Source organism: Stegastes partitus, unplaced genomic scaffold, assembly GCF_000690725.1.
Source record: "Stegastes partitus isolate 25-593 unplaced genomic scaffold, Stegastes_partitus-1.0.2 Scaffold350, whole genome shotgun sequence".
Taxonomy (NCBI): Eukaryota; Metazoa; Chordata; class Actinopteri; family Pomacentridae; genus Stegastes; species Stegastes partitus.
In genome coordinates this window covers 221,532-235,067 of record NW_007578081.1, presented here as the reverse complement: position 1 = coordinate 235,067, position 13,536 = coordinate 221,532, and positions in this window count along the sequence as shown.

Sequence of the window (13,536 nt, the reverse complement as noted above, 5' to 3'; positions counted from 1 at the left end):
CAAAACAATTTTTCTCGCTGCTTCTTACACTGTGAGCGCCTTCACTCAGGCGTTTGTCTGCCCGTCCATACAGGGGCTGTCTTGTCTGTTTCTTTTGAGGAGATTAATCTGGAAATGTGGTTTTGGCTCACAGTCACAGTCCGCTGATGAAGGACAGACACCGTCCAAACGTGGCCATAAATTCTGACAGATCCAAACACACTCCTGCATGCACCACGATTCGAGAGCGGTGAGTTGTAATCACGGATGAGTACACAGAGAAAAGAGTGAGTCAAATACAAGGAAAAAGATGCCACGCTGCATGCAGATTGGAACGCTCCAACCAGTGTGTCCTTGGCAAAGATTTAGTTTTGAAAATAGACAATCAAATTAATAAAATAACAAAGAGCCTTGAAGATAACCACCAAACAGTCTTAATAATGGCACAGAGAGACTTCAGAAAATAAATGTACCAGGACCTCTGTCTGGAACAATATGTGTTTTCTCTTCTTAACACCATCATCGCCATCGCCGGCTTAATGACTAATTTATCCACAATGGAATCACTTTGCTTGTTCATGCAGTCACACTGTGACATTTGCGGTGGGACAATGTGGGATATTTTATTCACATCTTCAGGTATTCTTTCACACCCTTGGCTGTCCTAACAGGATCTACTGACTCATTCTCCTGGCGAGACACCTCCTTCGTGCGCAGCTGCTCACTCAAAACTCCAGTGGAAGCCTTCACTTAAAAGAGAGAAACCCTCTGAAATGCAAATACAAACACACCAGTGCTCCGGTGTCTTCGGTGACTTCTCCTCTAGTGCCACTGTGAGTTGTGGTTCAGACAGAAATATTTCAACTGTTGGATGAGGTGGGGACACACTGTACACTGCATCACCTGCAGACCTTTCCTCTAACACCATCATTTTTGCAGCAACTCATCCTGCAACGCAAATCCAACTTGACTCAGCTGTACATTGTGTTTATAGTGAATATTAGCATGCAAATCCACAACATGCTAGCATGTTAGGAAGCTGATGTGAGCAGTCAGACCTTTAAACTTTTCATCACTAGATTTCTGGCAGCAATTTATCTCCTGTCTGGAAGTTACCCTGCAAGAACCTGCAAAGATTGATTATTTTACCCAAAAGTCTGTTTGTCTTGTTGTTGTTGTGGCATGGCAGTATTACAGTTCCCCCTGTGTATTCTGACTTGTAATCCAACGTGCAGAATCTTAGTTCACTGTTATCTATGTTAAGCAAACTGTTGTGAAACTTGCATAGCCAGGCCTATCTCCACAGCACCGTGTCAACATTGAGAAATGGTCTGGCTGCACCTCGTTAAAGTTCTGGTATCGGTGGGGAAAAGCACCCTTATTGCTTAATAATCAATCATCTTGGGTGGAGCTAAGCCCAGGATGCAGTGACAGTATCGTTGCAAAACAGTGATGAGGAGATTGTGTCGGTGGAACATTTGCACTCAAAGAGGCGAGCGTTGTAATGAAAAGGGCTACTTCACAACAACAACAAAACAAAATAAAAAGAAGCAGGTCTGAGCTGCTGATCAAATCTTGAACAAATGCCATTGTTGGTGTTTCCCCAAGCAGCAATGGGGATTTTTACAAACCACAACACACACATATAGCAGAAGGGGAGGAGAATCCTGCATGAAATGTGCATCAGGAGGGACAGATTTATGACTGGCAGTCTACATCCAGGGAATTTATTGAAACAAATGGCTGGACACACACACACCTACACACACACACACACCCACACACAATATATATATGATGTTTGTGCCATGTCTCAATGATGCTGTGCCTGTGTTTGTAGCGAATAGGCTGAACATGCTAACACACTATTAAAGTCTACCTCACACGGATATGGTAAATTTTATCCAAAGCGCTTTACAATGTGTTTCTCATTCACCCATTCACACACATTCATGCACCAGTGGCGACAGAGCTGCCATGCAAGGTGCTGCCTGCCATTGGGAGCAACTTTGGGTTCACTGTCTTGCCCAAGGACACTTTGACTGTGGAGGGATCGAACCGCCAACCTTGCGACTGGAGGACAACCCGCTCTACCACCTGAGCCACAGCCGGATATAATAATAACCACTTCACTCTGTGCAATACCCAACTACCGCTCTGCCATGGCATTGCCATTGTTTTTTTTAAATCATGTTTCATAAGGTTGTACAATAACATCTGTCTTGTATGTCTAATACTGTATATAACTGGAGCAGCTCTTTAAATTTCACTGTGCTTGTATAATGCCATAAAGACGTTCTATTCTATTGTATTAATGTGAATCTGTTAAACAGGACTTCTCTTTTTCCACCCTAAATCCAATTCAAGCCTCTCACACAGCTTTCAAACGTCTTTTGTGAAGTAAAGCTAGAAACAAACTAATAACAAAACTAAACATTATTGTGCTCTATGTGGCTGCTTCGAAAAATATTATGATTTAAACCCACAAAAATCAATTAATCAGGATAAATGACTTGGTATCTGTTGCAACTGCTGCAAGGATGTCATTTTTTTAATCCTGCAATTACACTCTTAAGAAGATTAATTAACTAGATTACTACCCTTCTTTCTTAAAAGTTGTATTTTTGGAAAGCGGTGTGCAATCAGAACCAGAACATGATGTCTTAAAAAAGGCCACAGAAAACAAAGCAAAACAAATCAGATTTATCAAAGTGAAATGTAGTAAAAAACTGATCTGAGGATGACTTTGAACTGGGTTTATCTGAGGTTCATTCTCTCACACACTCCTACAAAAACACACACCTTTGCATCTGAAACCCTCAATCAAAATTAGTTGTGCTGCGGCGACGTGACTTGCAGTTTGAGCAGAATTTTCTGAGCTGCGGTTACTTTGCAATGAACAATAAAAGAAGGCTTGGCCACCCACTCAGCAGCTGTACAATGCATGTCCTTGGAACATTCAGAAATTCAGCGTTGCAGGTAAACGTCTCTCAATCCGACATCTCCGGCGTTAACGCGGATAGCTGAGGCGATAGATGTGAAACAGGCATTCGTATGGGATCCACCGTCTTGTCCTGTTGGCCTGCTGGTCACATACACATCCACACATATGTAATTACATACATGTCAGCGGTGAAATCATTCAGACAGCAAGACAGAAGAAAACTTGTAAATCTTCAAGCAGTGATTTGTTTTTTTTTTTGCTCACCTCATTTCCAAAAAGCTCCAAATTAGACACATGGGAATAACACCTTCACACTTCAACAATGACAGTAAAAACACATCACTGTAAAATACACTAAATGTGTTGCTGTACTTGCATGTGCAAGTTGTTTATTTACATATTCTTCTTGTTATTTTTCTTTCTTATAAAAAAAGAGCAGCTTTCTATGTAAATATTTTGTGCAAAAAGAGCCGAAGACAAAAACAGAGAAAAAATCTAATGTTTGTACTCCATCATAACCCAAAGGACTGTATTCTTATTTTTAACAACAATATTAATCCGTAGCTAACCTTCCCTTACTGTCAGGAAAATGCCTGTAGTCTTCCAAGAGAAAACACTGGTTCACTATAACACCAAACTATTAATTTATTTGAATATCTACCAACTGGATTCAACAAGGTTTTCATATTTCTGCATTCAGAACTTGAGTCATTCTCTCCCCTGGCCTTAGGCTGTACTTGCGTTCTTCAAAAACCAATTATTTTACAAACCTAGTTGCGATGCCTCACTAATTATGCATGTGATAAAAGCCTAGTGCAGCTGCTACTCCTGATTTGGCCCGATCAGGGGAATCAGAGCCATCCCACTGAATGTCCACTTAGTAGAAACGACCAGAGAGCAGTCAGAGGGGAGGGGAGGCCAAGGGTTCCTCTGGGTTTTTGGTAAAGCGTACGACCAAGATCCTATACGGGGTCAGCGACACGAAAATGTGCTGCTTATACTTTATGGTATCAAAAGGTGGTTTCTGCTACACTTGAATAGAATTATTTATTCCAGAAGGAAGGCAGCTTCGGATGAACAAAGCAAAGCAAATTACCTGCCAGAGCGCCGGCCTGCTCCTCACCAGGCATTATCTCTGCCTCCATTATTTGATAGCATATGATCTAAATGAAAGTGGACAAAGAAAAATGATTTTGGTGCAATTTCTCCACGACCCAGCTTCTGTTTACAGAGAAGGGAGGCGAAGGGACAAGATAAGCAGAGGCCTCTTTAGACAATGAGCACCACGCTGCCACGATGCCTTCTGATCCCATCTGTAAACAAAGCATACACTGAGTGACACAGGACGGCCAGATGTATGAAGAGCAGACCTCATTTAGATTTTTGATCCTTCAAGGGATGAGTTGACATTTTCTAAAACATGCCAGATTGCTGGAGTCGCCTGGCAACCTGTCAGTAACAACAACTGACCTCAGGCTAGAATAAGTCTCGCTCTAACTATAACTTGTTGTTTTATTCTTAGATTTTTGTAGCTATTTAATGAGATATAACACATTCTTTTGATTTTGATGTTCTTTTGAATGTTTTCTGGTTGATAAGTGCATATAAAGCATAGACTGTATAGAAGATGGACGTAGCTACCGTGACGTCACCCGTTGGTTTCTGCACTGAGAAAATGAAGCCAGGGTTTTGCTACTTCCTGGTTGACATCTTGGATTTTTGGAGCCAGTGACACAAAAATCGTTGGAGGGGGGCGGAGCCATAGGAGCAGCGATTGGTCAGATGGATTGAGAGGCGGGCCCTCTCTGCCCGCCCACATTTACCGCCTTCTGCTCGCTTCGTCTGCATCGTCGCTGCCGACTGTCAATCAAGCCAGCCACGCCCCTTGCCTCGCAAAATGATGACGATTTTAAAAAAAATATTGATTTATTTTCAGATTGGCCACCTGATCTCTGGACTATGAAAACTAATAAGAAAATAATCCTGAGCTGTAGGAATGCAGTATTTTGTGATCTGTGATCACTTCTTTTCCAATTCAAGTCTATGGGAGCCAGGGCTCGAGCCAGCAGCTAGTGGACGTAGTGATATTGCAGGTTTTGACACTTCTGGGTTGGCTTCATTTTTCAGGGCCGGTTGCTACGTCCATCTTTCATACAGTCTATGATATAAAGCTGATTTACGTCCAGTGTTCACTCTCCTTTTAGCTCTGTTTTGGTCTCCACCAGCTCCTGAGGGTAATATCTGGCTCTTTAGCTACTAAATGCTCCACTGTGTTTACCAGCTGGTTGCCAGCTTTGTCAGCTATTTGGTACTGAGGATGCAGCGTAAAGCTCTTTCCATTGAAGACAACTGGCTGCTGCTGCGGAAAACAATCCCGTGAGAGCAATTAGACTGAACCAAACAGGAGAACTGCGAGCCAGGAAACCTAAATAATGAAAAGAAGCTAAAAAGCTCTGTTGCATGAGAAAAAAAAATGTTTCAACTTGAGTGAAAATGTGTTGTTGTAAATTAGCAGATATGAGAGCAGAAAGATGAATTTCTGGAGGAAAACAAGGGAAACTTGAGTTGCTGGCAAGTTGGAGAACTAGTCTGTTTGAGCTGCTGCTTGTTGGCACAGCAAACCCCAGTCAGGGAACTTCCTGACTGGTTTTGGCCAAAAGGCACAGACTGGGAGAAAAAAAGCAAAACACTCCAGAAACTGAAAATGCACCTCAATTTTTTTTTTTAAATCTAAATGCAGGCCAGACTCACAGACCACTCTGTTCCTCCTTTTTCAAACATAAACAGCTGATATCCATTTTTTCAGCTTCGAAATGAAAATTGCATCTCATGATTATTATATTGTTCCTCTCCTGCTTCAGAACGTCGCTCGAAATTTGACCCGAGGTAACATTTAACTGGAAGAGTGTGTGGAACAGCTCGGAGGAATGTTAAGGTAAGAGAAAAAGCAAAACACGCTGTGAGCAAAAGCCAATCAGGCGTAGCCTCTGAAATGTGTTGCCGCTGTGTATTCGCTTAGAATAAAGAAGAAGATTCACTCCTAATTCAATGACAAGCTCCAATGAACAACTTGATCTATTTACTGCTGACAGAGTGTGTGCCCAAAACCAATTGAAGTTTGGCTAAGACATCAAGGACATGAAGCTGGTGGGGGGAAAAGAATGCCGGAGCCAATGACCAGATTTAGAAACAAAGGCTGTCAGGTGCTGCTATAGTTGGTTTTAACTTAGGCTTAAACAACAATTATTTCTCCTGCAGAGAGGAAAAAAAAAAGCCCCACACCTACCTCTCCCAGGGACAATTTACTCAAATCAGAACTGTGTGTTCTCCTGCTCATTATAAAATATCAGTGAAAGATACTCTCATTTCTCCATTCAGCGTGTCGGCCTGTGCGAGCCTGTTTAATGGCAGCGTGCATTGTCATTAGCGCTCATCAGATTGGACCGGTATTATCTGTATCTGCCTCTCTCTTTCTGCACTGCCTCAGTCGTTGCTGAGATGTGAGGGTGACTGCTATTGAGAGAGTGACTCATCTCCTCTCAACTCAACTAGACGTGTATTTGTGGTTGTGTACAAGTGGGCTTCTGCACATGTGTTTGCATGTGTGCGGTCCTTCTAGTGGTGTGCCAGCAATCTCTATTATCCTATTTGTGAACCCACCCTCAGATGGCACTTTCTGTTACCGCCTTTGCGTTGTTCAGCTGGACCGAGGGAACACTGAGCAGAGGCCAAACCCACTGCAATCTGCTGTAATGTGTCGACTGGCACGGACCTTTACAGGGTCTGACTGATAAGTACTTTCAGATGCCTGATACCCATGTCAATTTTTAGACTGCTGCTGCTGCTGCTGCTGCTGCCGCCGGGATTTTTTTGTGCTGACACGCAATATGCTTGTTTTAGATATTTCATATTCGAAAGCTCTCCTGAAATACAAGGATGCACGGGGAAGCTCTGAAACAGCTTTTGGACCATCAAAGGACACTTAAACAAACCAGTAAAAGCCAGACTAATGAGGGCAGACGGTTACATGGGTTTTGCGGCTCCATAAGGCAGAGTGACACAGGTTTCCGTTAAAACCTCCCACACGGTTACTAGCAGTTAGCACAAAATGCCAACTGCTATTTAGAAAATACATTTTTTGTAGCAGTTCGGCTGCATTTAAAGAACTGTATGCCGCGGACAAACCCCGCACAGACGGTGCGATGAATTCTGGCATTCTCACAGGATAAAACGCTCAGAACAGCCTCTCTTACCTACGACTGCCAGTGAGATGTCGGCTTAGTTTGGAGAATTTCCACTGGGCTATTTATGGCCACACAAGGTGTTCGGTCACAGTGTGATGGGCTTTTAACTGTTTTACTTTCATATTTATGTGACGTTGGGAGCCCAGCGTTTTGTATAACAGACGTTTTAGGCGATGCAAACAGCACGGCTCTGGGGATGAAGGGTGGCGGTGCCAGTTGGTCCACCTCCTTGGTCCAGAATAAACTACATCGACAGCATTAGGGTTGGCTCTTTGTGTAAACACGATGAAAGGTGTCATGGCTATAAAATGCCCTGGAAAGCTGAAAAATGTCACTGATGCTGCCTCATTTCTGGAGATGATTATAATTATGTTACAGCCAACCAGTGCAACTTACAGCCCGAATACAAGCACAGTCAGTGGTTACAGAGGCACAAACTGTAAAATCTAACATAATTCAGTTCAACTGCTCAGCCTTGAATTCCACATTTTCAGAGATGATAATATATTGACACGGAGCACAACAATGAGAAATGTTTTGCCCACATCTGCACATAGCAGGGGCTTGATTATTGAAAACACATGCAGTGCAGCACAACAGCACAGAAACAACTTAGATTACTGTGCATCTTAATCAACACTGCCACAAAAACTGGATTTTTATTCTTTTCTGAATGTGCAATTTGTCATAGATCTGTTATTTGTAATTGCATTAAAGGTATACCAGGATATACCGGCGGTCTTCTGAACTGATCTATTACCAAATACAGCTCTGAGAAAGGGTCTCTGGATTCTTTGCATCTTGCTTTGGAAAGTTCTGCACCTCAGTTTGCTACACTTAAATAATAAACCTCAGACTTCATCCATTCATCTATTTTCTTCTGCTGTCAGGTCACGGTGGCAGCAGGCTAAGCAGGACATTTCAGACGTCTCTTTCCCAGCTACATCTTCTAGCTCCTCTTAGGGATCTCAAGATGTTCCCAGGCCAGATGAGATATGTAATTCCTCCAGAAAGTTCTGGGTCACCCCTCAGGTTGTCATCCCAGTTGCCCAGAAAAGAAAGACATCCTAATGAGATGCCTGAAAGATCTCAGCTGGTTCCTTTTGATGCAAAGAAGAAGCAACTCTTCTAGGAGTTTGAAGGAGATGTCTGAGCTCCTCACCCTATCTTTAAGAGTAAACCCAGCCACCATACGCAGAAAACCCATTTTGCCTGGTTGTTTTTTGGAGCTTATGGCTACAGGTGAGGCTAGGAACAAAGACTGACTGGTAAATTGAGAGCTTGACCTTCCAGCTCATCACCACAACGTTGTGCTACAGTGCGTACGTTACTGTAGATGCTGCCCCAATTGGTCTATCCATCTCATGCTTTATGTCCCCCACCCCAAACTCATTAAAATATTTCAGGGCTCTAGTTCTGGATCTCAACTTAAGTACTACACACATGTAAAGCTAATTATATCTAAGCTACAGTTTGCATTTGTGGGAGCACAACTAACTACAGCTTCACCAGCCTTGTCCAAGTGTTGTTCCAGTGTTCACCCCACTTAGTGGTTAAATTGGGGTATTTAGGGGTTACTGCCCAGTGATAAAAACATCCACAATCCTCATGTTTGTGATTGGAAAAGCATGTTTTTAACCCGAGTACAAGAGCTCAAATGAGGGCTGTTTTACTCATAATATATATTGAAAATAACATCATCCCCTCATTCAGCTATACTCTACAAAACAAAAATATGTGAATGCCTGCACAGTAGAATGCAATCCAAATACAATCACCCCGCATTATGAAGCTTTTAATGTTTGGTTTTTGTTGAGAGTCAGCCAGAATGCCGGTGATTCAGCTTGCTGGTCATTTTTTTGAAGCTGTAATTTGTGGTGGTGGTGGCAGCGTTGTGTAAGCGTTCTCGAGAATGAAGGCTGCTCAAGCCAAAAGCATTCTTCGTCTGAACACTGCACATGATATTCATGATATTCAGCGCTACAATGCTTGAATCACACAAATGACTTGTCGATTAGATTTCGAGATCTTCAAAAAGTGCTTTGTTTGTAAAATCAAGATTTATTTGTATGAGAATTTGCCTCTATTTCTTTCTCACCAACTCCATCAGAGCCCGAGGCAAAAGCATGGGGAGGCTGCTGTCATTACAAACGTCTATATATATCAGAAAGAGCAGTTTATCTCTTTTTTCCCCCCTCGCTCTTCTGTCTTTGTGTACGTGTGTGTGTTTGAACAACTCAGTGTTCCCACAGTCCAAGGCTCTTTAATCGGAAAGACACGTTTCTAAACCAATACCTGACAGCACTAACTCTCACTGCGGGAACCAACCAAGGTGAGTATACAATTGAAACCTCCATTTTCAAACCAAGACTTCCATTTAACCTTAACTGTGAACAAGGCTATTCCAATTACCGGGCTCTATAGGGTTTTCTGTCATGTAGTCAAAGATACAGTTGAAACCAGAGGTTTACAGACACTGTATAAAAGACACATAACCTTGTTTTTCTCTCACTGTCTGACATTAACTGTGACTAAACTTTTCCTGTTTCAGGTCAGTTAGGATTACCAGCATTATTTCTATTTGCTAAACGCCAGAATAATGAGAGAGAACATTTTTTTAGGGGAATCTTTTATTACTTTCTTAAAAGTCAGAAGTTTACATAGCATTTGGTTTCATTACCTTTAAACTCTATGACTTGGGTCCAATGTTTTGGGTTTCCTTACACAAGCTTCTCACCATAGTTTGATAAATTCTGGCCCATTCCTCCTGACAGAACTAATGGAACTGAGTCAGGTTTGTAAGCCATCTTGCTCCACACACCTTTTTAGCTCTGCCCACAAACTTTCTACAGGATTGAGATCAGGGCTTTGTGATGCCCAAAACACTGACTTTGTTGTCCTGAAGCCTCTCTGTAACTAATCTGGCGCTATGCTGAGGGTCATTGTCCATCTGAAGACCCATTAGTGCCCAAGCTTTAACTTCCTGGTTGATGTCTTGACATGCTGATTCAATATTTCCACATCATCTTGTTTTGTCATGATGTCATCTATTTTGTGAAGTGCACCAGTCCCTCCTGCAGCAAAACACCCCCACAGCATGATGCTGCCACCCCCGTGCTTCACAGCTGGGATGGTGTTCTCAGGCTTGCAAGCTTCCCCCTTTTTCCTCCAAATGTAACGATGGTCATTAAGGCCAAACAGTTCAGCTTTAGTTTCATCAGACCAGGTCTTTGTCCCTGTATGCATTTGCAAATTGTAATCCATCTTTTTTATGTTTCTTTTGGAGTAATGTCTTCTTCCTCTCTGATTATCCTTCCAGCCCATGTCAGTACAGGACTCATTTCATTGTGGATAATGACTCTCTCCGGCCAGCTTCAGCAGCATCTTCACAAGGTCTTTTGCTTTTGTTCCGGGATTGATTTGCACCAAAACTCGACTGAAATTACTTTGAAAAGATTGAAGTAATGCATTCTAATGTCTGAACTGTCCAAGATGGCCAAGGACCCATGTTTCTCCACCAGCTGCCTTTATCTTTGAAACACAGCAGTTAAAGAGCTTGTTTTAAGCATCAGCCAAGGACAGGTTAACAGAGCCACTGAAGTTAGGAAAGCACTACTTGTCGCCAATATAGCGAATGCAGTAGCTGTCTATATCACTTAGAGCGACAGCAACACAGACTCATTGCACAAATACGGCCGCTTGAAATTCAAACTTGCATACTCTGAAAAATGTGGTCCCAGTCTGGAGCCCTGGGAGGGACTGTTCGTGCATGAAGCCTCTTGGTCATGATCAGCTTTACTGTGCCAGACTAGTTTTAGTTTTATCTATGAGCTTCGAAAGCTACCTTAAATACAGTCATTGTAATATTTTAGAGCCTTGAATTATGAGCTTGAAAAGAACAGATATGACAACACAACCATCAAGACTTAAGTCGGCTGGGATAGACTCCAGCCCCCCGCGACCCTAGTGAGGATTAAGCAGTGTATAGATGATGGATAGATGGATGGTGTCATTACCTACCAGTATGTGCCTACAGAGGTGAGGGCACATGGCTGTGGCTGGAGGGGAAGAGCCACACCAGCAGGGGGCGCTGGAGCTGCAGGGTGCTCAGGTGGATTACTATGATGTCACTTTAGTGGGCGGACACAGCGGGCTTGAACCCGGAAGCTGTACGGCAGGTAACAGGCACTGAGGAACTTGGATTTCTGAGCTTGAATTAGAGTTCATGGTGTTTAGAGGAGAGCCTGGTGGACACCTGAAGGAGACGCGATGAGGGGAGGTTGGGTGCGAGGGCTTCAGGAGCTGGAGGTGGTTAAATCTTGGATATTCAGAGCTTGTGGACTGACGAGACACCAACAGTTTTCTGATGTGGATTTGAAGTTATGAACCGAAGTAGCTGAAGCAGATCAAAATTTTGTGATGACAGCAGCATTTGGAGGTTGGATTTGACTGCTAGAAGCACCATTACAAGACTTTAATATTGTCTGAGGAGGATAAAAGGGGTTTTCCCGAGTAATGGCGCTCCGGGAGACACTTGAGATTCAGGACACATGATCGGCAACGTACGGCAGACTGGCCCGCCTTGGTTTGAATTCTGCGGTTCTATTTTAAAGATGGATCGGCCCGCCTGGACACGATCACAGTCAGAAGGTAGGAACAAATGTCCACACACTGAGTTTCATAACCTGCAGGAGAGATCTCTGAAGATGATGGTTTACAGATGTGTAGAGGCTGGTGGAGCTGAATGAATGAAAGAATGAATGAATGAATGAATGAATGAACGCTGCCTCGGTTATAAAGCAGCTTAGTGGGTTGGCTGGACTTAAGTAGTGAAAGATTGGACAGAAAAGAGCCTTGTGATCCATTCCTGTCTGAACTAACGCAAAAGCTCAATATATTACTATTCAGATTTATATGTGTGTCTTCTGCTTTGCTTAATTGATGAATTAAATTAATTCTAAAAGTACAAGACCAGGAACCCTGGAGAGATCACATCAGAATCAGAATCATCGGATCAATGTGATGCTTTTACTCGTGTTTTAGAGTTTAAGCTCACAAGCAACCTTCCTCTGGAGAACTGATCCAAGCTCTGGTTTTTTCAAGAGTCTTAAAGTTGCCGCTATGACATGGCTGTTGCTGCATGCTGGATGATATTGATTTAAGGTCATACTCATGTTGGTATCGTCAGATCTCCAGGTAAACCATGTAAACAAACCCAGCCAACTTTATGATGTGAAAGACAACAGGACTCACTGGACTATATGACCTTTCTCAGTGGCTTGTGTGCTCATTGTAGGTATTTCTGTAGTGAGGGAACTCTGGCTGCTCTGTAGCTAAACACCCTCATGATGTACTGTGTTGCATGTTCTTTGCATAACTATTGTTTAAATTTCTTGTAGGTTGTGTTATGTGACCCCTTCTGTCATGACATACATTAACATACCTTGGGTGCCCGAAATGCTTTCAAAATTTAAAAAAAATACCAAAATTAAACAACTTGTTTTTTTACGTAATTTGTTTTATGTCATCAATATAAATAAACTGACATTGTGTCTGGGAAGATTAATTGGTCTTTTGTGACAAAATGACAATGTCTCAGTGTAGAGGACTTCGATAAAAAACCTCTGAAGTAAAAAGCAAAACAGGGTTTACGAGCAAAAAAAAATGGAACTTCAAAGGAATAAACCAGGCAGGCAGTCGCAGCAGGCAAAGTCCAGAAACAGGCAGAGTAGAAAATAATAATAATAATAATAATAATCACATCGTCAAAGACAGCACTGGAATGCAAACAAGGCGAGATGCTTGGTCTGGGTGATAAAATAGTGATATATGTACAGACACTTCACTCTCAGCCGCTCGCCCTGTTGACTTCAGTGCGAGCCTTCCAAGATGCTCTAGTCTGGGGCCACCTGGGGCTCTCCTTGCCTCTGTCTGCACCTGCAAACCTCTCCAGGTGGATGCTGTGGCCAGGCAACCTGATGGACTTGAAACTGGGGTTCAAGAGGAGGCTGGTGCAGACTTCCAGTCTGTCGATACCTGGTCCAGGCCATCCATCCATCCATCCATCCATCTATTATCTATACACCACTTACTCCTCACTAGGGTCACAGGGGGCTGGAGTCTATCCCAGTAGGGGACACCCTGGACAGGTAACCAGTCTATCACAGGGCTACACTTAGAGACAGACAACCAAGCACACTCACATTCACACCTACGGACAATTTAGAATCACCAATTAACCTCAACATGTTTTTGGACTGTGGGAGGAAGCTGGAGAACCCGGAGAGAACCCACGCCGCACGGGGAGAACATGGAGACTCCACGTAGAAAGATCCCGGGTGTCCTCACCGGGACGTGAACCGGCGACCT